This window comes from Lemur catta, chromosome 1 (assembly GCF_020740605.2).
Source record: "Lemur catta isolate mLemCat1 chromosome 1, mLemCat1.pri, whole genome shotgun sequence".
NCBI classification, from domain to species: domain Eukaryota; kingdom Metazoa; phylum Chordata; class Mammalia; order Primates; family Lemuridae; genus Lemur; species Lemur catta.
The window spans coordinates 234,103,457-234,128,354 of record NC_059128.1 but is presented as its reverse complement, the minus strand read 5'-3'; the positions used below and the strand labels follow the sequence as shown (position 1 = coordinate 234,128,354).

Below are 24,898 nucleotides of genomic sequence, written 5' to 3'. Positions count from 1 at the left end.
TTTTGTTTGAGTTCTTAAAATATCTATTTTGTTCTCTGTATATAAGTTTAAACATACACATGCTATTATGTTAGTGTTCTTATTCAATTTCTTATGTTTTTTTCATTCAGCATCATGTTTTTAAGATATAACCATGTTACAGTACCCACATCTAATGATTTATTAAATATATATTTTCATATTCCTTTACTACTATTTCCTTTGATTATGGTTCTATTGATTAGGAGTTACATACAATTTTTCTTTCTTAAAGCATACCTATAATTCAGCTCTGTAATTTCCTGTTTTAGTTTTTTCTAAAATGGAACAAGAATTTGAAAATGTTTTTTAAACAATCTGAGTGCAAAATTCTCCCATACTTTTGTTACTTGACCCCAATCTTTTACAGCTACCTTGCCTACATCTAATCCAACATAATTATTTTTGAGATTCACTTATATGTTCCCTTCCTAAGGGTTCGTAGCTTTTATTGGAAAAATAATTTTCTTTCAAATTGATATTTTAATAAGTTTTGGCAAATTTAATTAAACTAGTCATTGTAATAACAAATACAACTAGCTTAATCCAGTTTGAGGGTAAACACAGTAGACTCTTGGTAAACATACAACACAGTTGCATGGAGAAGTCTGCCAGCACAGTAGAGAGCAGCAAGTCTTCAGCAGGCTACAGGCATCAGTTGGAATATTTTATACATGAAAGTGAGCATTGGGGCCGGGCGCAGCGACTCACGCCTGTAATCCTAGCACTTTGGGAGGCCGAGGCGGGCGGATTGTTTGAGCTCAGGAGTTCGAAACTAGCCTGAGCAAGAGCGAGACCCCGTCTCTACTAAAAGTAGAAAGAAATGATCTGGACAACTAAAAATATATAGAAAAAATTAGCCGGGCATGGTGGCACATGCCTACAGTCCCAGTTACTCGGGAGGCTGAGGCAGGAGGATTGCTTGAGCCCAGGAGTTTGAGGTTGCTGTGAGCTAGGCTGACGCCACGGCACTCTAGTAAGGGTGACAGGTGGGACTCTGCCTCAAAAAAAAAGACAAAGAAAGTGAGCATTGGTTAATCCAGAGAGTCATTGAACAAAACCTCTACTATAGTTTTTTGTTTTCTTTTGTGGGGGGTGGGGTAGCTTCCAGTGAGGACCGGAAAATCTGCTAAAAATTTCTAAAAGAACTGTAACACTAGTTTTTTGTTTCTGAAAACACCCTATCACACCAAGTCATTGTTGTTTGATTTATCTGGGTTCTGTTGTGCTTAAAGAAGAGTGGCTCCACAACAAGCCAGGAGAGAAAGAGTTAAAAGTAGGTCTCTGGGAAGCTGGAAGGAAGATACAGGTACTGTTATTGCCAGATGTATTTATTCCAAATATGTGCTGTCAAGGTTCTATCAAATCAAATCTCCTCTTGTACTTAAAATTGAAAATAGCCTCATGGTTGAAGAACAACTACAGAAATGTTTGAACCAAAAATCAAATAACATAAGGCTTTGGGTTGTTTACAATCAACCACACAGGCAGGTTCATTTTCCCAGTCTGCATCCTCAGTGGAGGGCCGGTACCATCTCAGGTGAATCCTCTTCTTCTTCCAGAAATCTTGTCCTTAAAATGCTACAAAGAATCTTTGATCCAAGAAACATAAAATGCTCTGTAGACATGATCTCATTCTCTCCTCAAAATGTCTGTGAAAAAGAATCAATAAATAACAAATTGATGCTGTGTTTTACAAGAAACGAAACTGAGGCTCAGGGAGGAAATTGGCTAATTAAAGACCATTCCCCAGAGACAACAGGACTGACGGACAAGAGTCTGCTGCCACTTTTTATGGAGACTCCTTTTATCATTCCACTTATAAAAAGGGAAGGGAAAATAAATGCTTGGATGAACTTAAGCACACCTGTGATATTGGTGTGAGATCCTTATCATTTTAATCTAGTATTAATAAAATAAGAGGAGTTTATTGAATTAATGCTAAAGCTACTTTTTTCTTCTCCTATGTTAAAAGTAGATATTGCTTTGTTGCTGTTGTGAATTGATGCTTGGAAAACAGAAATGGAGTGATAAGCTCAGATGAATAAATGAACCAGCAGCACGTGGCACATAGGTTTTTATTGCTTTCCTGGCACCCTAGATTATTTCTTGGCATGTGAAACCTTTATCTACCGATGACAAACCAGAAAACAACTAGCTGAAAAGGGCACAGAAATTTATATTTCAAAGGAAAAGAAAACACTAGCTAAAAATAATCATCCTCCCATTTCCAAGAAATTTTTATTAAATTTTGCAATTACATTAGGCCTGGAAGGAAATCTGTTTCATCAAAGAGGAAGCAAATATTTATAGTTTGGGTTTATTCTAAACTAAATTAAGGTAAAAGTAATCAGAAATCAAATCTATTTTTACGTGTAGCGGAGGCCTCAGTTTGAGTCTAAGCTATGTTCATCTTAAGATTCATTTGTCTTTTTGTAGCTGAAGAAACTGATGGCCCAAGACTCCCAAGAGTCTGTAAATAGACAAGCCTGTGGGCTTCTATTCTGGGAGTGGGGGGCCCTTCATCCTAAGGGAAGACTGATGTAATGTGCTCCCAATTGGTTAGAATAATGGGACAGGATGTGAGAGGATGGGACCTCCCTCCAATGCAGGGTAAGGCACTAAGACCAGGGGCAGCACAAGGCGGCAAAGACTTAAGGCAGATCCACTATCAGATATGGAAGTGACAAGTCACATGAGAGGACACTCAGTTCTCTGTGCTTTTGGTGCCCATTATGATGAAAAACACAAGATTTTAATATACTTGCAGAACAAATGGAACTGATTTATAGTCTATGATTCATAGGTCATACGTTGCATTGTCACATTTCACACCTCCAATTGATGCATTTTGTTTGGCCTCTAGCACAAGGGTGCACAAACTCTTTCTGTAAAGAGATAGATAGTAAATATTTGGGGCTTGTGTGTCACATGAGTCTCTAGCATTTTCTTCTCGGTTTTTTGTTTTGTTTTTACGACATTTTAAAGATGTAAAAATCATTCTTAGCTCACTGGTCAAACAAAAGCAGGCTGTGAGCCTATCCAGCCCTGCTCTAGGATCTTGGGCCTTACACTGGTATTTTCAGAGCATGTCATGATGGGGGTGGAGGGGCTTGGTATCCACCTTACTCCCTCCCTGGGCCACAATTATGACTCTCAGTTAAATTGTCCAGTTCTTTCACAAATCCTGAATATTCACATCTGAGACCTCAAGCTGTGATTAAAAAATAAATAAATGGATAATTCTGCATCACTCCCGGAGCCCCAGGCAGCAGTACTCTTTGGTCTGTGTTCTAGTGCATGGTGCTAGAGCTGGGGAGACAGAGGGCGCTTTCCCCACTTCACGTGTAGAAAAGGGGAGCATGGACTCCACACAGCGGCTCTTGAGCAGCAAACTGACTGGCCTCCAGAAATCCCGGGGAAGAAAATGGGGCCCTGGGTGGGCATTAGTAGTCAGTGCTGGAGTGGGTGTGCAGCACAGAAAGTTCTGCCAGGGGACGCCAAGCTAGAAATCGAAGTAGAAAAAGACCACCATGGCAGGTGCCGTGTGGGAGCTGGCAGGACTGTGTTTGCAATCACCTGTGAGACATCACCCGGAGACATCCAGGAAAAAAGGCAGCAGGGACTCTAGAGGGTGGAGACAGAGCCAAAGACACACTGTCTCCTATTGTTAGTGTAACTCAATTTTATATTTTAATCTAAATGCTTAAAGAAGCCCTGGAGAAACACAGCTCACATCAATTTGTCAGATTGGTCCTGGTGTTGTTTTCCTCTCACATAAATGGAAGTAATAGTTTTCAAATAAGAGCACAGTGCTGTGTGATCAGAAAACCAATGTGCCAGTGTGAGTCAGGCTATTCGGCAACTGCATGACCTTGGAAAAGCCCTTGAATTCTCCTGGTCTCAGGTTGTTCTTCTGTATGATAAGGGGTTAAAGCAAAATGTCTAAGAGCCCTTCTTGTTTCAAATGTGTTCTACAATAGTTTAATATTAAAGCCATTAATTAATTAACATTTATTGAGTCACCTACCATGTTCCAAGCATGATGATGAGTAATGAGACTACTGAAGGGAAGAGAATGTCTGTAATAGTAACCCGGCAGTCATGACACAGGTTAAATTTAGGGTGGAGGTACGCCCGGGCTGCTGGGAGATCACAGAGGATGGACACTGCCGCAGAAATCAGAACCTGACCACAATTCCTGTGTTAACACTTTACTGAGCAACAAGAATGAGAGAAGAACGGAAGCAAAGGCGGTGCTTCAGTAAAACACAGCTGAGATCTCAGTCACGCTAGACACCTCCCGACAGCTGTGTGCAGCCCTCTGTGCTCCAGAACAGCCTGTGAAGGGTGGGGGTAGGGCATGGGGAGGAGGGGCTAGGGGTCTACCTATCTCTCATCCGTCAAAGTTCACACTGCAGAAGGAATTCCCTCCCTTACATGTATGGATGGTATGACCTGGCTCCAGGATTGGGGAAATGAGAGCCCAGGCCACACTGCATGGTGCTTTGTCTGACTCTTGGAGTGCTGGGGGGACCTGAACTTCAGGGGGCTCAGTAGGGGTCCAGGTATGAGGGCTCTGCAGTCCCACCCACCATGTGGGTGCAGCCCTCACCTGGGAAAGGCTGAGAAAGGTGACAGGGTTAAGAGTTGTGGCAATGGTAGGGTGGAAACCCTTCACGGAGCAAGGGACCCAAGCCCAGAAAGCACATAAAGCCCAGCAAATCTGGGGAGGTGAAAGAATTGGGGCCATAAAAGACTAAGGCAGAGTTGAAAGGCTTCCCAGAGGAGGTGATGCTTGAATTGCAGCTGAAAACAAGGAAGGAATTTCCAGGTAGACAAGCAGGGGATTGGGTGAGAGGCAGTGGGGATCATAGAGAATTGGCAACAAGAATTTTCAGACCAAATGCATGATATCTGCAGAAGCACAGGCTGTAAAAGAAGATGATCAGTCTAGTGAACTGCAAGCACTGCCTGGCTGGGAAATCATGGGGCAAGAGCAAAGAGAGGCCTCTTCATCCTAGACAGTCATTCTGTCATCGCCAATTACCAACCAGAAATTGAATCTGCATGGGGTGCAATGGGAAAGATTTTGTTATACACAAATGTCATGATGGAGAGGTGACTGACTAATCAGCATCATTTATTTATTCATTCATTGAATTCATTGAACAAATACTTGTTTTGTGCTTACTGGGTATAAAACATTTTATTGTACTCAAGATTTAAAGCACAGAAGAGAAGTCCTTGCATTCTATATGAGATGCTTTCTTTAGATACTCTGACACAAGGATATTTTCAGAGACGGCTCTTCAATCTTTTTAATTTCCTCAGTTTATGGTTTGTATTACCAGGGTGCGTGTGTGTGTGTGTGTGTGTGTATGTGTGTGTGTTAATATATATGTTTTAAATTCCCATATTTTCCTAAATAGGGATTCATTAATTCTTCATTCTATACTTAACCCTCTCATATGTACCATCTGTGATATCAGCATGGAAATTTGTTAATTAAATATTGACTGCTGGAACATTTTAAGCACTGACAAATTTAGTCATAAACAGACTACTTACTGCTCTTTTCTTGCCTCTGAGCAATGATAACATACATTCAATGGTGTTACCTATAATGAAAAAAATGTGTGAAAGGATTATTTTTAATTCACAACTTAGAATATCACCACTTGAGTTCATGTGAATGATATTTTAACAAGCTTTGAGTTTTTACTAAGCCATTTTGTACTGCTGGGTTTAAACATCTTTGGATAAAGCAGAGTTGGTATGCTACGCTGCAGTCTTATGCTCTTCCTGCTTTTCTGGCTCACCCTGCCTAGTATTCCAATTCCAAAAATTCTTTGACCCCACCTGGGTCTATTATCCAGTGCCCTCACCATTATTCACTGTGCTTCACTCCACTTAGGTCCTTCCTTCCCTCTTTTCTGGGCTCAGAGGTCATGGTCCATCATTGTAACTCTTCCTTATATACACCTAGAGCTCCCTCCTGCCACACTTTCTTATCTTAGAAAAACCCTCAATTCTGATTAATACAGCTCTCTGCTTACTCTGTACCTGCACCTGTGCTGTGGTTGGAAAACACACACACACACACACACACACACACACACACACACCCCTATGCTGACAGATCTCACTTTAAGTGCATGCCCAGTAATCTCTCACATGGGCCCTTGACACTGCCTAGGAAAGTCCACTACATTCCCTGAGTCTCTTCCTTCTTTCACTCTGCTAGACAAGCGTTTGGTACCTTCCCCCTTGACAAACCTCCAGTAGCTACTCTTCCATCCTCACTCTTGGCCAATGGCTTTAGTTCTGCTTCTCTTAGAAAACAGAATGGATAAGAAGAAAACTACATACTCCAATCATACTACCACCATATTTGTACTTGTGTCCCTATACACTATACTCACATTCCTTCTGTTAGTCAAGGTATAAACTATCTGAGGACAGCCCTGGATTCCAGCTTCCTCAGAAATATTACTACAGCCTCTCTCTTCTGCATCTCAATTTTTGCTCTCTCTACTGGTTCTTTTTTGCCAGCCTATTGACCTGCTATATTACTCCTACTTCAAAAAAAAAGGGGAAAAAACTCTCTTGATCTCACATTCCTCTTTCTCTCCCTCTCCCATTTCTCTGACCCCCCTTAATCCTTATCCTCTCCTCCCATTCATCCATGAAACCCCACTCATATCTGAAAATGTCTAGCTAATGGCATCCACTGGTGTAGCAATGGATCTTCATCCAAGTCTGTTCAGTCTTTATCCAACTTGTCCTGGATGGCTGGGAAAGTAGCAAAGGTTGGATGAAGGAAGAACATATTCTCACTCAAGGATACTTATTTCATTACTAAGCAGCAGTTTTCTGACTGTGCTATCTATCCTGCCTCCACATGCACACGACTCAGGCCTCAGGGTTATCTCTGGATACCCATCGCCTAGGTTGTTGAGTACTTATGTGCAAAGAAAACAAACCAGCTCTGAGAAAAGAGAAATTTCCTCCAGAGGTCTACACCTTAATAAATGAGGACAGTGGCAACAGGGAAAATCTATTTCACAGATTAAAATCAGAAGAAAGGAAAATTTTCTGCTAGGAGAGGGGGGAACAGGAGACTGGCCATCAACAAGATAAACTACAGAAAAGCAATCACTTGTGTGTAAACTATTCCCCAAGCCACAGTAAGTCAAAACTGTTGTGCAGGTTGGAAGATTTAGGCACCTGCTAATGAATCCCTCTAGCAGAACGGGAAAATAACATTAACAAAAGTTTGTATTGGCCGGGCGTGGTGGCTCACGCCTGTAATCCTAGCACTCTGGGAGACCGAGGCGGGAGGATCGCTCCAGGTCAGGAGTTCAAGACCAGTCTGAGCAAGAGCGAGACCCCGTCTTTACTAAAAATAGAAAGAAATTATCTGGCCAACTAAAAATATATATAGAAAAAATTAACTGGGCATGGTGGTGCATGCCTGTAGTCCCAGCTACTCGGGAGGCTGAGGCAGTAGGATCGCTTAAGCCCAGGAGTTTGAGGTTGCTGTGAGCTAGGCTGACGCCACGGCACTCACTCTAGCCCGGGCAACAGAGTGAGACTCTGTCACAAAAAAAAAAAAAAAAAAAAAAGTTTGTATTTATTGAACATTTGCTATGTTCCAGGTCCTTACCTTGGCCTTTTAGGCATATTAGTTCATTTAATTCTCACCATAGCCTTTTCAAGTAGATATTATTATTATCTCTAAAAGGCAGAGAGATTACGTAGCCTGGCCACATAATGAGAAACTGAGGGGGCCAGGAGTTAACCCAGATAATCTGGTTCCAGAGCTCATCATCTTTTTTTTTAAATAAAAGGTTTATTGAGATAAAATTCATATGCTATAAAATTCATCTTTTTAAAGTGTATAATGTTGTGATTTTTAATATATTTGTGAAGTTGTGCAACTATCACTACAATCAAGGTTAGGACACTTTCATCACTCCAAAATAAACCCCATACTCTTGGTAATCACTCCCTGTTTTCCTACAGCTCCCCAACCCCAAGAAATCACTAACCTACTTTCTTCTGTCTCTAGGGATTTAGCTCTTCTGGACCTTTCAAATGAATGGAATCACACAATATGTGGTCTTTTATTCATCCATGTTGTAGCATATGTCAGTTCTCCATGTTTTAAAATAATATTCCATTGTATGGACATGCCACATTTTATTTATCCACCTATCAGTTGAAGAACATTTGGGTTGTTTTCGCTTTTTGGTTATTATGAATAATGCTGCTGTGAACATTCATGTATAAGTTTTTGCAAGACATGTGCTTTCATTTCTTTTGGATATGTAACTAGGAATGGAATTGCTGGGTCACATGGTAACTTGGTGCTCACCTCTTGAGGTTTTTCTTAATCACTACACCCTCGGGCATCCGATACAGGATATTTCATATAGCAGCTGTGAAGGCACAGCTGTCTCTAAATATGTTGGGGTTATTATTACCTCTTGTGTTCTAGAAACTTTGTGTTTTTCTTCTTTGGAAGTTCAACATTCTGTTCTTTCAGCATAAAATAGAACTTGGCTAATTTGAAGTTGGAGGTGAACAAATTTTATTAAATCTATGATATGTACCAAGGACTATTATAAGATTGATGAGAGATTCAGAAAAAAATGCATTTTTCCATCCTATCTTCCTTTAATTAGCATTCATTGAGCACATACCAAGTGCCCCTCACCAGTGCAGCAGGAATTCAAGGGTGAATTAAAACCCTCATTGGCCAGGCATGGTGGCATGCACTTGTAGTCCCAGCTACTTGGGAGACTGAGGCAGAAGGATCGCTTGAGCCCAGGAGTTGAAGGCTGCAGTGCCCTATGATCATGCCTGTGAATAGCCACTGCACTCCAGCCTGGGCAACATAGCAAGATCTCTTAAAAAAAAAAAAAAAAAAAAAAAACCGACCGGGTTTAGTGGCTCACGCCTGTAATCCTAGCACTCTGGGAGGCCGAGGCGGGTGGATCACTTGAGGTCAGGAGTTCGAGACCAGCCTCAGCAAGAGTGAGACCTCGTCTCTACTAAAAATAGAAAGAAATTATCTGGCCAACTAAAAATATATATAGAAAAAATTAGCCGGGCATGGTGGCTCATGCCTGTAGCCCCAGCTACTTGGGAGGCTGAGGCAGAAGGATTGCTTGAGCCCAGGAGTTTGAGGTTGCTGTGAGCTAGGCTGACGCCACGGCACTCTAGCCCAGGCAACTAAGCGAGACTCTGTCTCAAAAAAAAAAAAAAAAGAGAGAGAGAGAAAAAAAACCTCATGAACCCTGTCCATGTGTAACTTAAAATCTTCTGAAGAAGACAAATACATGGAAATGTGGACTTTTATAACAACTACAAAGGAGAAATATACAGTATTCTGAAACACTATAATACTAGCATGAACTCAAGGAGGTCAGAAAAGGCTTCCTTGAGAAAAAAAAAAAAGCACTTAAGTGTGAGAGGGGAGAGGGTCTGTTCCAAGGCCTTGAGGCAAGGAGGAACCACGGGGTTATGAGGATCCCAAAGAAGAGAGAGTATTCAGAGAGCAGAGGATGCTGGGAATGAAAGGTGGAGGGAACAGACCAGGCAGAGCCTTATAGGCCAGGTTAAAAAGTTTGTTTTTTAATATTAAATAAAAGGGAGGCAAAAGAATTAAAAACAAGGACTTAGATACTTGTAGGCCAGTGATCATTGCAGCATTTGTCATAATAGGCAAAAGGCAGAAACAATCCAAGTGCCCATCTGCAGATCATCAAAATGTGATATATCTATACAATGAAATGTTATTCAGCCATAAAAAGAAATGAAGTTCTAATACATGCTCTAACATGTTTGAACTTTGGAAACATTATGCCAAGTAGAAGAATATTCTTTTACTTCCAAAGAATATTCTTTTACTTTCCAAAAAAGGACAAATATTGTATGACACCACTAATACAAAACATATAGAATAGGCAAATTTATAGAGACAGAAAGTACATTAGAGGTTACAAGGGGATGGGGGGAGGGGGATATGAGGGAAAATTGCCTAATGGTTACAGAGTTTCTATTTGGGGTAATGAAAAAGTTTTGGAAATAGTAGTGCTGACTGCACGTGAATGTACTTATACACATAAAAGTGATTAAAATGACAAATTGTATGTTACATATATTTTACCACAATAAAAAATTTAAAAAGAAGAAGAGAAGTATTAACAGATTTAAAATATGCTGTGTCAAATGTAGGGCACGACATGATCTAATTTAGGTTTTGCAAAGATCACTTTAGCTATTGTATAGAAGAATTGGATGGGATTCAAAATGGATATGAGTATACCAGTTAGATTTGCAGTGGGGTAGACCAAAGTGGAAAGATCTGATACATGTGACTTTTAGATTGGTGGCTGGGGGAGATGTAGGGAAGCAATAAGGATGTCAGTTCAAATAGGGATTACTGGAAGAGATCCAAGTTTGAGTAGGACAGTATGAGTTGTGTGATGCTCATGGAGTGATATCAAGTAGATAGTTTTCCATGAGACCAGAACTCAGGGGAAAGGTACAGAGCAGAGCTATGAAACAAAGACTCAAATCTTTCTTTGAAAAAAATAGTATCATTGAAGCTGCAAGATTTGCCTATTTAAACAAATTAGGAGAAAATATAAGATGGTAGGTGATCAAATGTCAAAATATTTGGCATCAATAATGATTTTAAAAAACCATAGAAATACAGAAAAGGGAAAGGCAAATGCAGTCAGAATTACTGGGATACCTGAAGGAGTGGGATGAGGGGTGGCCTGAGGAGGTGGACAAGATTTGTTTTGTCAAAGAGGAGAAGAAAGGGCACAAATTCCCACAGGGGTGGTGGTGGAAAAGCTGTACTAAAGAAACAGAACTGAGGCTATGATGGATGGTATAACAGTAGTAGAACATGATTATACATCACCACCACTGGGCGCTTCAGCCCTTTGACTCAAGTCCACAGAAGGCCAGTGTGCTGGCCTCTTTCTGCAGTGCCTGTGAAGCAGCCCAGCCTCCTAGCAGGACTCCTGCTCTCCTGCTGAAGCTCTATTCTGGGAGCCAACCACCATGCCCAACTTGGCACTCACAGCCCCACCACTCTGCAGAGCACTTATGCTGTTCCCTGTAGGTGGGGCCACCTGGCCTCTGGAAGAAGCCATTAAAGACCAAGGGCCATCAATGACCCCCACTAGGGTGGTTAATGGAGATAAGCGTCGTTCAAAGGGGAGAACACCCTGGGGCTCTGAGCATAGAGTGATGCATCATCAGACATCCCTACTGCTGAATCAGTCTCAGATTGAACTCCTAGATCCATCGCTTGGAACATGGCAGAAACAAATATCTGGCACAGTGTACCAGGCTTAATGCCTCTCCCCACACCTACCGCTTAGTTTTTATGCTTTTGAGATGGGAAAATGACCCAAATCAGTGGAAATTTGAAAAATAAAAGAAAGGAATGGAGAGAGAGGAAGTTAGGAAGGAAGGAAGGAAGGAAGGAAGGAAGGAAGGAAGGAAGGAAGGAAGGAAGGAAGGAAGGAAGGAAGGAAGAAAGGAAGGACTTGAAGGAACTGTGATATTAGCACTCCTAATTTTTTTTTTAAAGCAAATTAGCAATATAGTAAATTGTCCTTAAAATTGGTGCAGTCATTCTACCTCAGGGAAATGATCCTAAGGGCATAATCTAAAGTAAGTGTAAGGCACAGATGTTCATTATAGAATTATATAAAATAGTAAAAAGTTGGAAAAACTTTAATAGCCAGCAATTAGGGAATACTTAAGTGAATTAAGGCATTACCACACATTGTAATATTAGTCATCAAAAATATTTTTATGAAGATTTATTATTTTTATTTACTAAAGCTTAAAAAATTTTATATTGTGATATTAAGCCACAAAATCAAAATAGGAAATTATATACAGAATGTGACCTCAATGTTTTTAGGAGGAAAAAAAGACTTCATTGCTATTTGACAAAATAAGTAGCAGTTATTTCTATGGTTCATAGAATTACAGGTGAAATTTTAAATTTCCAGCCGCATTTTACAGATTTTCTATAATGAGTGCATAATTTGTCATTGTAAATTTAAAAAAAAACATACAATTAGAAAGAACAGAAAGCAAAACAAAAATGGGAGGGTAAATGGAAATTATGATTAAATCATATATGAAATTCAGATTTATATTACGTTCTGTCCTGTCTGTTGACCACAAACACCACCTTTCAGCTCCCCAAAGTCATGCCCTTTAGTTGCATATTAAGTCAGTGGAAGCTCATCCGTAGAGGCAGTCCCATGGCAGGCATCTTTTATGTTTGCCATGAGGGAAGCTGGCTGGCCTGGGTTTGGGAGGAAACTATCCCACCTTATGAGTGGCAAACACTGATTTCAGCATGGCCCCTGCCCCATCGTGCCCAGTATGACAAGGTGCAAGGCCAAGCTGGGGCAGCCTAGACCCACCGACAGCTGGTGCATTGGGCTTTGGCAGGCTTGCTGAGTGGTTAGCCAGCTTGAAAAGGCAACAGGAAGCAGATGGCCAGCCCAGTCCTCTCTTTGGCTGGCCTGTGAGAGCCATCTGGAGAAAAGAAACTTGATCCGCCGCCTGGAGAGGAAGGTGCTTGTGATAAATAACTCAGATCCTCATGTTTTGCCATGTGCAGTGCCAAGGGAGAGATGGAGGAAGATCTTCAAGTGTTGATGGGGAAACAATCCCAAGCATCGTAGCTCACAGGATGCACACGGTACTCTTACTGGAATGGACAGCTTTCTGCGGCCAGGAGTCCACAGGACTGCACAACCCCACTGACAGTATGGGTGACGCACAGGGGAGGGAATGACAGCCAAGGAGATGCAGAGAATGCAGAAAGCCCTTTCTGCTCCCGGGATTGCAGGCTGGATGACATGCACACTGTATGGGATCCTCCATCCCTCTCCATTTGCCTCTGTCCCCAGGTTCTCCAGCTGTCCTCTGTGCCACTGAGCTAAGAATCAGCGCTGCACGGATCCACGGGCAGCCCCAGTCTGGTTACTCCGTGTGCCTCCAGAGGCTTTCCTTTTTGACTTGAATTTCTGGCTCCTCCAAATGGAGATTATAAATCTCAATTCTTTAGTGGTGGGGAGGATCTATGTTCCGGAAGTTGAAACGTGAATAAAGGGGTGCTTAGGTGAAGGCAAAAGGAAAAAAGAGTATTCTCTGTGCTTTCCCACTGCTCTGTAGCCCACCGATGGGCCAGGCAGACCATCAGTCCCTGGTTAGGAACCTTGGCAACCGGTTAGGTACCACCATGGGCAAGTGCTGCCAGGGGCTCTGGACAAGTAGAAAAAGTGCCCTCTCCAGGCCAATGCAACCCCTCTCCAGGGCACATGACATGGAAAGCGGAGCAAGGACTAGATTTCAGACCTCAGCCATCCCTTTGGTGGCGTTAAAGCCATGAACAACCAGCACAAGATTCTGCCCAGGCCCTACCTGAAGGGTTTGGTCTGCTTCAGGTCTTCACCACTGACACAAAAATAGGGCCAAAGTTTTATCACTGACATAAACTGCCATTCATTCTAGGACCTCAAAAACCATGATTTACTTATGGTGTATACATTTATTCAGCAAGCATTTATCAGGGCTAGGTGCCAAGATAAAAAGTTGAGTGAGCCATGATCTCCTTTGGTAAGGGAAACAGAAGTGTTTACAAATGTATATATTTTTCATATATTTATATTAATTTAGCTGTTGATTTATATCTATCTATCCATTGTCATAAAAACCAAATGTTTGGTAAGCTCCTCTGCATGGAGAAATTAGGGAAACATGAAGACATTTGAACTCGCTCATAAAACTGTCAGTTAGACTTTCCCTTTCCATGATAAATCCTATTTGTAGGGATGAGGAGGTGGTGCTATACCAAGTTAAAAATCTACATTTTGCATCTTCACAAGTATGGTCATGTGAGCAAGCTCTGGCCAATGAGATGTGAGTAGATAATGCGAGACTTCATCTCTTTAAAGGAGAAGGAATGAATATTTTTCTTATTCCTCTCTCTGTCAGCCTGGAACTCAAATGTGATGGCTGGAGTTCTAGAAGCCACCTTGGGTTATGAGGTGTGCTTAAGAATGTAAGCAATATACTGAGGATGGTAAAGCAGAAAGATAGGAGTCTGGGGCCTTGATAATTGTGGGGCTGCCACACCATCTTTGGACTGCCTAATTCTTGACTTTTTTTATATAAGAGAAATTTAAATTTGTATCCTGTGGTAGACATAGACAACTTTTTTTCCTGTCACATATATCCAAATCTGAACCCAATGACATAGAGAATTAAAGAGCATGGTGTGGTTGTAGAATGACTGTAAAGTTCATAATATTAGGTTAGGATTCAACAAGGAGTATGGCAAAAAATAAAGATGAATAGGAATTCCAGAAACAGATTTATTAGTGTTTTGAGTCCATATGAAGGGATTTGGATGTCTTTGGATACAAAAGGGACCCGATCATAATTGTTTCTTTGGAAATTGTATGGGAGAGTGGGTTAGAGAGAGGAGAAACATGTGGCAAAGAAATCGTTCAGAATACTGTTGCTAGAGTCCAGGTGAAAGATGACAAAGAATGAAAAGATGTGGACAGATCAGAAGATATTATAGTTCTACAGTAGAATTAACAGGCTTGACCTCCCAATGGATAAGGAAGATGGAGTTCATGATTCCAGCTTGGGTGGATGGTCATAGCGTTAGTTAACACAAGGACACAGTAGAAGAAATGAGTCAGAAGGCAGATTCTAGTGCAGCTTTGCCTTAGTTATTTATTTTGTGACCTTAGGCAAGTCACTCAACCTCTATGAGTCTTACCTGCAGAAGGAATAAATTGGAATAACTGAACTCAGTAGTCCCTAGTGCTTTTACAAGAAAAAAAAATCCTCACCATTTCACAAAAGTTAAATTTCCACAGTTTTGTGTTAAGTGACATCTCAAGGAACAGAGCTATTGATTCACCTCCATGTAACAGAATGCGAGATCTCACATAAGATATCTGAGGAACTACTCAACAAACTTGTAGTGGATCCTCTCCTTGGGTAAAAATATATACACTTCCCTTTTGTTTTAGTAAATAGGCAATGGGTTCATACAATTCAAAAGGGAAAAAAAGATGGAATACGTCCAACAGATAAATTTAGTCTATTTTCCAGAGATTGAGGCATCTAAGAAAGAATATGAATTAGCTCAGTCTATATGGTTGGGTGAAAATTACATCGTGTAAGTACATGTCAGGGAGATTAATAAATTATCTTCATACATCATTCCTCTATTATAAAAAATTGATATAAAAATCTAGCATGGGTTTCTAGTTATCTCAAATTTTATAGATTACTTTTTCTTTTGCCCACCTTTTGAACTCTCTCTTTTTTCAGACCCATGCCCCCAAATCTAGATCTTAGCATCCTTAATTAGCATTTATTTTTTTAGGTAGCATTTTTTTTAACTCAGGATTTCAAATTGGATTGTTCTGCAAGGGTTTTCTGATCTTCTTAAGAATAACAAGTGAGTGGTGAGGGTGAGTTGTGGGAATTCACTGAGTTGATGTTAAAAGTCCTTTAAGCTGTGGGGGACCTGATTTACTCCTCTCCTCAAGAGCCAACGCCATTCATATATTCACTTATTCAATAATACTTATTGAATGTCAGCCAGTCTTCCAGGTTCTAAAAAATGGAATAGAAAATAGAAAGATAAAAATTCATACCCTCTTGGAGCTTATAATGTCTAGCAGAAAGGAGGAGAAATGGATAATAATATAAACAAGTAAATTCTGATTAGAATGTAAAAATAGTAAGGAGAAAAAATAACATAGGGCAAAAGGATTGTACATATTATAGAGATATATTAAAACTTTACATGAGGTGTTCTGGAAAAATCTCACCAAGAAGATGAGTAATGGCCTGGAAGAAGTGGCTCAAGGATGCGATGCTCATATTGGGGGGAAAAGCAATGCAGGCAGAGGGAACAGCAAGTACAATGGCCCTGGGGTGGGAAATTCCCTAGCCCGTCTGAGAAACAGGGAGCAGGCCAACATAGTTGGAATAGAGAGAAGAGGGTGGGTGGAGATGGGGGGAGTTAAAGAGGAACAAAAGATGAAACCTGAGGGGTCTCCCACAGATTGGAAGAGACATTGATAAAATATCTTTTCTAATGACCTGCCAGGTGACAAAAGCAGAAGATGAAATCACGGAAAGCTGCTAAAACATCAAGGAGCTAAAATTTCTTATGTGTTAAAGAAAAGCCCATTCCCTACCAGACATTTTTATTTCTGTCCTCATTTTAAATTTAGCTATGAGAAAAAGACAGAAGAAAATTGGGAAGGCCAGGAACTCAGCTTTGTCGAAGAGCCTTCCTAAGGAAGAAATGCAATGTTTTTCAGGTGCATTTAGACAAAATTTGTTAGCCTTGTCCACAGATGAATGATGAGCTCTAACAGTCATTCGCTGTGCTGTGATGCTGCAAGTGATCTACCCCTCTGGTGCTTTTTTCAGTTCCAGTCTATTTGCTTTTTTTTTTTAATAAACCGATTCTATCATCCCATTCAGCCTGATTCCTACTGCAGTCTGTGTTCTACAATCAGTTCTCAGCCCACAATGAAATTTTCATCAGCTGAGTCATTGCAGTCGAAAAGACATAGTCCTGTCCCCAGGAAGAGGACAAAATGACCTAATCGGGCTTTTTCATTTCTACCACACAACCAGTAGCGTGCTCAGCATTGTGAAAGAGCAGAACTTCTATATATTTGAAATAATCAGTGTTCATTATAAACAGAACAGTGTAAGTTAGTAATTCTAACACTGGAAGTTAGAACATGAAAGTTTAATTTCCAGCTTTATTACTGATTTACCATGAGACTATAATTGATGTGCTACATTTTCTTCAGCCTTATTTTCTATAGCTGGTGAAACTGAACTTCCTTTCATTCTGTAGCTTCTGATTATTGGCACTATTGGAGATGAATATGAGTATAGGCAATCAAAAGCCATGTCCATTTGCCTCTAGAATTATTAATTTGCTTCTGTGAAACCCGCTATATATACCTTGTATAACATCTCATTACCCTCCTTTTCCTACTCCCCTTTCTTCCTTCCTCCTTTTCTTTCCATCTTTCCCTACCCAAAGTAAATCTGTCCATCCTCTTTCTTTTCAATCTAGCTTTCTAGATCACATCTTGTCTAGAAGCTTGAAAAGAAACTATTCAGTTTTTATATAAGAAGGGAAATTGAAACCTCCTGGACTTTAAACACTCATGTTCATAGTGTCTGTTCTCAGGTTAAGATAGCAGTTAGAAAAAAACAGGTAATGAGATCATATTATAGGTACCAGAGTCTAAGGTCAGAAAGATCCATGTGTAACAGTTTCAGTAGCTTCCTGCTTTGAGTAGCCTCCATCCAAGCAAGCAGTCAGCACAGGCAGGCTCCTTGCTGCGTGCAGTGAGTGCAAATCTTGCTTTTGGATTTAATGTCCTGTAGCAGCTTATCTCAGTTCTAAATTAGTTCTAAAGTACTTTCCTTCCTCCAATAATCCAAGTTACCTACCATTTAGACCTCTTGAAACCAGGGAGGAGTCTTAGAAAATACACTCAAAAGTATTTAAGGGCAGAGGGCCATGATGTACAAACCTCACCGTAAAATGGTTCAGAGAAAAAAAATTTAGATAGCTAGCGCAAATGATAAAGAAAATGGAGTCAAATATTAAAAATAGGTGAATCTAGTAAAAGCGTATATGAGTGTTTAAATTTAGACTATTTTTATTTTTGTAACTTTTCTGTAAATTTGAAATTATATATTAATATATATGTATCAGGTACTAACAGTATGAGTGTATTTTTATATATATATATGAGTCTATATATGTACATATTACATGCACAGAGAAAGCTCTGGAAGGATTGGCACTAAGGTATTACAGAGGGGATCTCCAGGGGGAGGGAATGCAAAGTTTGAATGTTTGCCTGCCTGTATTAATTTTCTACATCACATACATACTAAATCTGTAACAGTGAACACTTTTTTAAAGAACAATTGAAAACAGAAATAATACACCACTTGTATTGGGATGAGCAACAAAATTTTGACCTTAAGTCCTTCAAGAGGGCCTCCTACCCATCCTGAATCATAAATTACTTTGACTCCTCTTGAGCAATACTTTTCTGATACTATATAAAGTCTGTGGAGATGTGTATCCACCTACCTTGATAATGTGGGCTGATCTATAATAAACACTGGAATATGTCAGCCAGATCGTCCACCCACCATGGTGTCTAGTGAGGCCTGGATGAGCATGAATGCAAATGTATTGCCGTTGGTCCATACCTCAAAGCCACCCTATTTACATATCCCTGAAATTCATCAGTAATGGCCCATTTTAGGGCCAGAAAATATTAAGGCGTGAGGAGTGTATGAGGTTGCAATCCAACAGACCATGGCTGGTGGACACCGTTGGCTTATTATTTCCCCGCTTTACTGGGCAGAATAGCTCCTGCACCCGAATTTTGGCATCCATATAGGTAATAAAGGCAGACAGAGTCTGTGAAGGCCAAGTTAGGTTTCCCCAACTGGATTTCACTGCCCGGTCACAGGCTTTCAATCAGCAATCCCTGAAAAGATGAAGAGGCCATATGGCCACAAGCTGTGTGTCCTGTGGCCTTCCTTACCTTGGACCTGTCTTGATAGGGTCATCTGTCAAGTTGTTAATGGCTGAGCAATTAGAGAATACTCTTCATAGTCTCCTCTGTGCATCACTAACCCCAAAGAAACTTTTTAGTTTGATGTCATCTGTGCTAACAGATATTTTTTTTCAGAAACACTATTCACCCTATGCTGGGTCTGTCCTTGCCCATCACAATTCATGAATGTTTGTCAGCATTTGTACTTATCAAGGGACATCATCAATCCTCCCTTTCCTAACTTTAAATCTTTGCTCTGGCTTTTCCAGAATCCTGCCAAAAATGATTATGTCATCTAAATAGATAAATGCCTCTAGGTAATTTATATCCCCCAATTACCTTCTCCATTAAACACTGAAAACTGGCAAAGGCTCTGGAAACATTTTTGGGCAGCTTTGAAAATTGATACTCCACCCTCTTCTCACACACAGGGCAAATAAAGTCATTTTTTTCTTGATCCTCTTGAAGCCTCATAGGTATTTAATCATTCTTACTCCTCAAGTCCCGGAGTGACCTTCAATATCTTCCTGGCAAACAGTCCAAGGTGGCTTGAACTTCAGGGACAGGGTATTAGTCTGTTTTAGTGCATGTATTCTGAATGCAATAGTCCATGTAATTATAGTTTGCCATATTTTTTTCATACCACCATAATGGGCCATATGTAAGGCTCTGGAATTTGGTTACAATGCGGTTGGTGAATAACTCCTTAATATGCTCTCATATGTACTTGGTCTCTGACCTTAAAATCCATCTAGAATACTTCTGGAAAGTGTATGGATCATTTTTATTCTATTCTTTGCTCTCACGCTGAACACAATGTATTTCTTATTCATGGAAGGAGAAAAATTACTCCTGCCTTAAAAGTTTTCTTCCTAGTCCCTCCTTCCCCTTGGGCACTGAGAAATCAAAATCCAAACATTTTGGCCTCAATTTGATAGATCCCATGGATGCAACTGTGGTTAGAAAAGCAAGCATATGTTATGTATCTCTGTTTGGCCAATAGGTCTATTCCCTTTTTTTAGGTAGCAGAAAATAAACATGAATAAAAAAGCATACCTAAATATGCAAGGTCTGCCTGCTGCTGACACTACTGGCTTGCCTTTATAAAAGATTGAAATTCATTCTCCTGAGTAATGACACACTCCACAGACCTTCCAAATTGGTGTATATAATACTAGATTATCTACCTCCTAGATGATCCCAGAGTCACTGAGAGAAATTCTAGTCTGAAATTAAAAACAAAAAAAGCAATATAAGAGTAATTCTCTGAACTTAAGTCATGCAGGCACAAAACTGTCTGCCACTGCCTTGTGAGATAGCATCACCAGTCCCCATTAGGGCTGGATCCAGGTTTTTAGGAGCATCACCTTATACAATTTGAGGGCTCTCTATAAGAGAAAGACTAAAAAATAAAATATGGAGGCCAGACTAGGTGGCTTAAGCCTGTAATCCTAGCACTTTGGTAGGCCAAGGAGGGAGGATCGCTTAAGGCCAAGAGTTCAAAATCAGCCTTAACAAGAGCAAAACCCCACCTCTACAAAAAAATAGAAAAATTAGCTGGGCATGGTGGCATGTGTCTGTAGTCCCAGCTATTCGGGAGGCTGAGGCAGGAGGAGGATTGCTAGAGCCCAGGAGCTTGAGCCCAGGAGTTTGAGCTTGCAGTGAGCTGGGCTGATGCCACAGCACTCTAGCCCAGGTGACGGAACGAGAGAGTTACACACGGATCATCACAACAAAGACCCACGAATGTAAAACCACCCAAGAACTAAAGATCAAATTCTAGCCACCACAATGGCTCAAGAGAGAAAACATAGAAAAGAAGTTCTACCCAATAAGATAAACAGAAATCTGTCCCAATTATCAGTTCTCTCACTAAATGTCAATGGCCTGAATTCCCCACTCAAGAGACATAGACTGGGCCAATGGATAAAAAAACACAAACCAAGTATCTGCTGCCTTCAGGAAACACACTTAACCGGCAAAGATGCATTTAGACTGAAAATAAAAGGATGGAACTTGATATTTCAAGCAAATGGTAGCCAAAAGAAAGCTGGTGTGGCAGTTTTAATTTCCAATAACTTAGTCTTTAAACCAACAAAAGTAATAAAAGACAAAGACGGTTACTACATACTGGTGAAAGGCACAATTCAACAAGAAGACATAACCATACTTAATATATATACACCCAATCTAGGTGCACCCAGATTCATAAAGCAAATCCTACTCGATCTAAACCAAATGATAGACAACAACACTTTAATAGTTGGAGACTTTAACACCCCACTGACAGCACAGGACAGATCCTCCAAGCAGAAAATAAGCAAAGACATAGTAGACTTAAACAGAAGGCTAGAACAAATGGGCCTGACTGACATCTACAGGACATTCTACCCTAAATCCACTGAATATACATTCTTCTCATCGGCTCACGGAACATTCTCTAAGATTGACCATATCCTAGGCCATAAAGCAAGTCTTAAAAAAATTAAAAAAATAGAAATCATACCCTGCATCTTCTCAGACCACAATGGAATAAAAGTAATAATGAACCCTAACAGGAACTCTCATTCCTACTCAAGGTCATGGAAGCTAAACAACCTTCTTCTGAATAACAATTTTGTAAAAGAAGAAATTAAGTCAGAAATCAAAACATTCTTTGAATTAAACGACAAAGGTGACACAACTTATCAAAATCTATGGGATGCAGCTAAAGCAGTCCTGAGAGGAAAATTCATTTCCATAAATGCTTATTTCAAAAAGACAGACAACTTACAAATAGACAACTTAATGAATAGACTCAAAGAGCTGGAGAAAGAAGAACAGACTGACCCCAAACCCAGCAGAAGGCGAGAAATTGTTAAGATCAAATCAGAATTAAATGAAAAAGACAACAAAAATACTATAAGGGAAATTAATAAAACAAAAAGTTGGTTCTTTGAAAAGATAAATAAAATAGACACACCACTGGCTAGACTAACCAAGAGCAGAAAAGAAAAATCTTTAATAACTTCCATCAGGAACATGAAAGGAGAAATCACAACCGAAGCCACAGAGATACATGACATTATCTATGAATATTATAAAAATCTTTATGCACACAAATTGGAAAATGAGGAGGAAATGGACAAATTTTTAGAAACACACAGCCTTCCCAAGCTCAATCAGGAAGAAATAGAATTCCTGAATAGACCAATATCAAGAACTGAAATTGAAACAGCAATAAGAAACCTTCCCAAAAAGAAAAGCCCTGGTCCAGATGGGTTCACACCTGAATTTTACCATACATACAAAGATGAACTGGTGCCCATCCTACATAAACTATTCTTCAATATTGAGAAGGATGGAATTCTCCCCAACACATTCTACCAAGCCAATATAACATTGATACCAAAACCAGGAAAGGATGCAACAAAAAAAGAAAACTACAGACCAATTTCTCTCATGAACGTAGATGCAAAAATTCTCAATAAAATCCTAGCAAATCATATCCAAGTGCTGATTAAAAAAATAATTCATCACGACCAAGTAGGCTTCATCCCAGAGATGCAGGGGTGGTTCAACATACGAAAATCTATAAATGTAATTAACCACATAAATAGAAGCAAAAATAAAGACCATATGATCCTCTCAATAGATGCAGAAAAAGCATTTGACAAAATTCAACACCCTTTTATGATAAAAACACTTAACAACATAGGCATAAATGGGACCTACCTAAAAATAATACAAGCCATATATGACAAACCCACAGCCAACATCATACTGAATGGGGAAAAATTGAAAGCATTCCCACTCAGAACTGGAACCAGACAAGGCTGCCCACTGTCCCCATTACTTTTCAACATTGTATTGGAAGTCCTTGCGAGAGCTATCAGACAAGAGAGCAGAATCAAAGGTGTCCAAATAGGGACAGAAGAGATCAAACTCTCACTCTTCGCTGATGACATGATGTTGTATCTGGAAAACCCCAAGGACTCAACCAAGAGACTCCTGGAATTAATTAACGAATTCAGTAATGTCTCAGGTTACAAAGTCAATACACACAAATCAGAGGCATTCATATATGCCAATACCATTCAATTGGAGAACCAAATTAAGGACTCAATACCTTTCAAAATAGCAACAAAGAAAATAAAATATCTAGGAATATATTTAACTAAAGAGGTAAAGGACCTCTATAAAGAGAACTATGAAACGCTAAGGAAGGAAATTGCAGAACACGTAAATAAGTGGAAATCCATACCATGCTCATGGATTGGAAGAATTAACATCGTTAAAATGTCTATACTACCCAAAGTAATCTATAGATTCAATGCAATTCCTATTAAATTACCAACATCATTTTTCACAGACTTAGAAAAAATAATTATACACTTTGTATGGAAACAGAGAAGACCCCGTATAGCAAAAGCAATCTTAAGCAATAAAAACAAAATGGGAGGTATTGATTTGCCAGACTTCAAACTATACTACAAAGCTGTGGTGCTTAAAACTGCTTGGTATTGGCACAAGGGCAGGGACACAGACCAGTGGAACAGAACAGAAAACCCAAATATAAAACCATCCTCATATAATCATCTAATCTTTGACAAAATAGACAAAAAAATACTCTGGGGACAAGAGTCCCTATTCAATAAATGGTGCTGGGAAAACTGGATAGCCACATGTAGAAGACTGAAACAGGACCCACAGATTTCACCTCTCACAAAAATCAAATCACGGTGGATAACAGATTTAAACCTTAAATGGGAAACGATTAGAATTCTAGAAGAAAATGTAGGAAAGACTCTCACAGACGTTGGTCTAGGCAAAGAATTTATGAAGAAAACCCCTAAGGCAATTGCAGCAACAACAAAAATAAACGAATGGGACCTGATTAAATTAAAAAGCTTCTGCACAGCCAAAGAAACAGTCACGAAAATAAACAGACAGCCTACAGAATGGGAAAAAATTTTTGCATACTACACATCAGATAAAAGACTGATAACAAGAATCTATTTAGAACTCAGGAAAATCAGCAAGAAAAAATCAAACAATCCTATCAAAAAATGGGCAAAGGACATGAATAGAAATTTTTCAAAAGAAGACATAAGAATGGCCAAAAAACGTATCAAAAAATGCTCAACATCCCTAATCATCAGGGAAATGCAAATCAAAACCACAATGAGATACCACTTAACTCCGGTGAGAATGGCCTTTATCAAAAAATCCCAAAACAACACGTGTTGGCGTGGATGCGGAGAGACAGGAACACTCATACACTGCTGGTGGGAATGCAAACTAGTGCAACCCCTATGGAAAGCAATATGGAGATACCTTAAACAGATTCAAGTAGACCTACCATTTGATCCAGCAATTCCATTATTGGGCATATACCCAGAAGAACAAAAGTCATTTTTTAACAAAGACACCTGTACCCGAATGTTTATAGCAGCACAATTCACAATCGCAAAGATGTGGAAACAACCCAAGTGCCCATTGATCCACGAATGGATTAGTAAACTGTGGTATATGTATACCATGGAGTACTACTCAGCTATAAGAAATAACGATGATACGACATCTCTTTGGTTCTCCTGGAGAGAGCTGGAACCCATTATACTAAGTGAAGTATCCAAAGAATGGAAAAACAAGCATCACATGTACTCACCAGAAAACTGGTTTCCCTGATCATCACCTAAATGTACATCAGGGAAGGATACCAATTGGATATCAGACTGGGATGGGGGGGTGGGGGGAGGGGATGGGTGTATGCCTACATGACGAGTGCATTGCGCACCCTCTGGGGAATGGTCATGCTTGAGGGTGCAGACCCGGGGAGGTGGGGGGGGGAGGGGATCGAGGTATGAATACATGGCGAGTGCCAGGCGCACTGTCTGGAGAGTGGGAGCGGACGCGCTTGGGACTCTGACTCGGGGGGATGGGCGGGACAGGGACAATGTATATGATCTGAACTTATGTACCCCCATGATGAGCTGAAATAAAAAAATATATATATTAAAAAAAAAAAAAAAAAAAAAAAAAGAAAAAATAGAATGAGAAAGAAATCACAGCCAATTACAAAATTCAAAAAGCCAACCATGGTAAAATAAAAATGGTTGCAATATCCTTGCTACTCATCCCATTAAGAGATGAAGTCTAGTTCCACTCCCCTTGAATGTAGACTGGCTTTAATGACT

At 40.0% G+C, this 24,898-nt stretch overlaps 1 long non-coding RNA gene across 1 annotated transcript in view; it reads right to left on the bottom strand.

The window, feature by feature from the left end:
• Nucleotides 1-1,004: 1,004 nt before the first annotated feature.
• LOC123630562 overlaps nt 1,005-24,898 on the bottom strand; it is a 50,792-nt gene continuing 26,898 nt past the window's right edge. Inside the window, exons 2-3 of the long non-coding RNA XR_006732703.1 lie at nt 5,590-5,639; nt 1,005-1,670 (exon numbers count right to left, since the gene is read on the bottom strand). This is a non-coding gene — a long non-coding RNA (uncharacterized LOC123630562). The remainder of the gene's footprint in view (nt 1,671-5,589; nt 5,640-24,898) is intronic.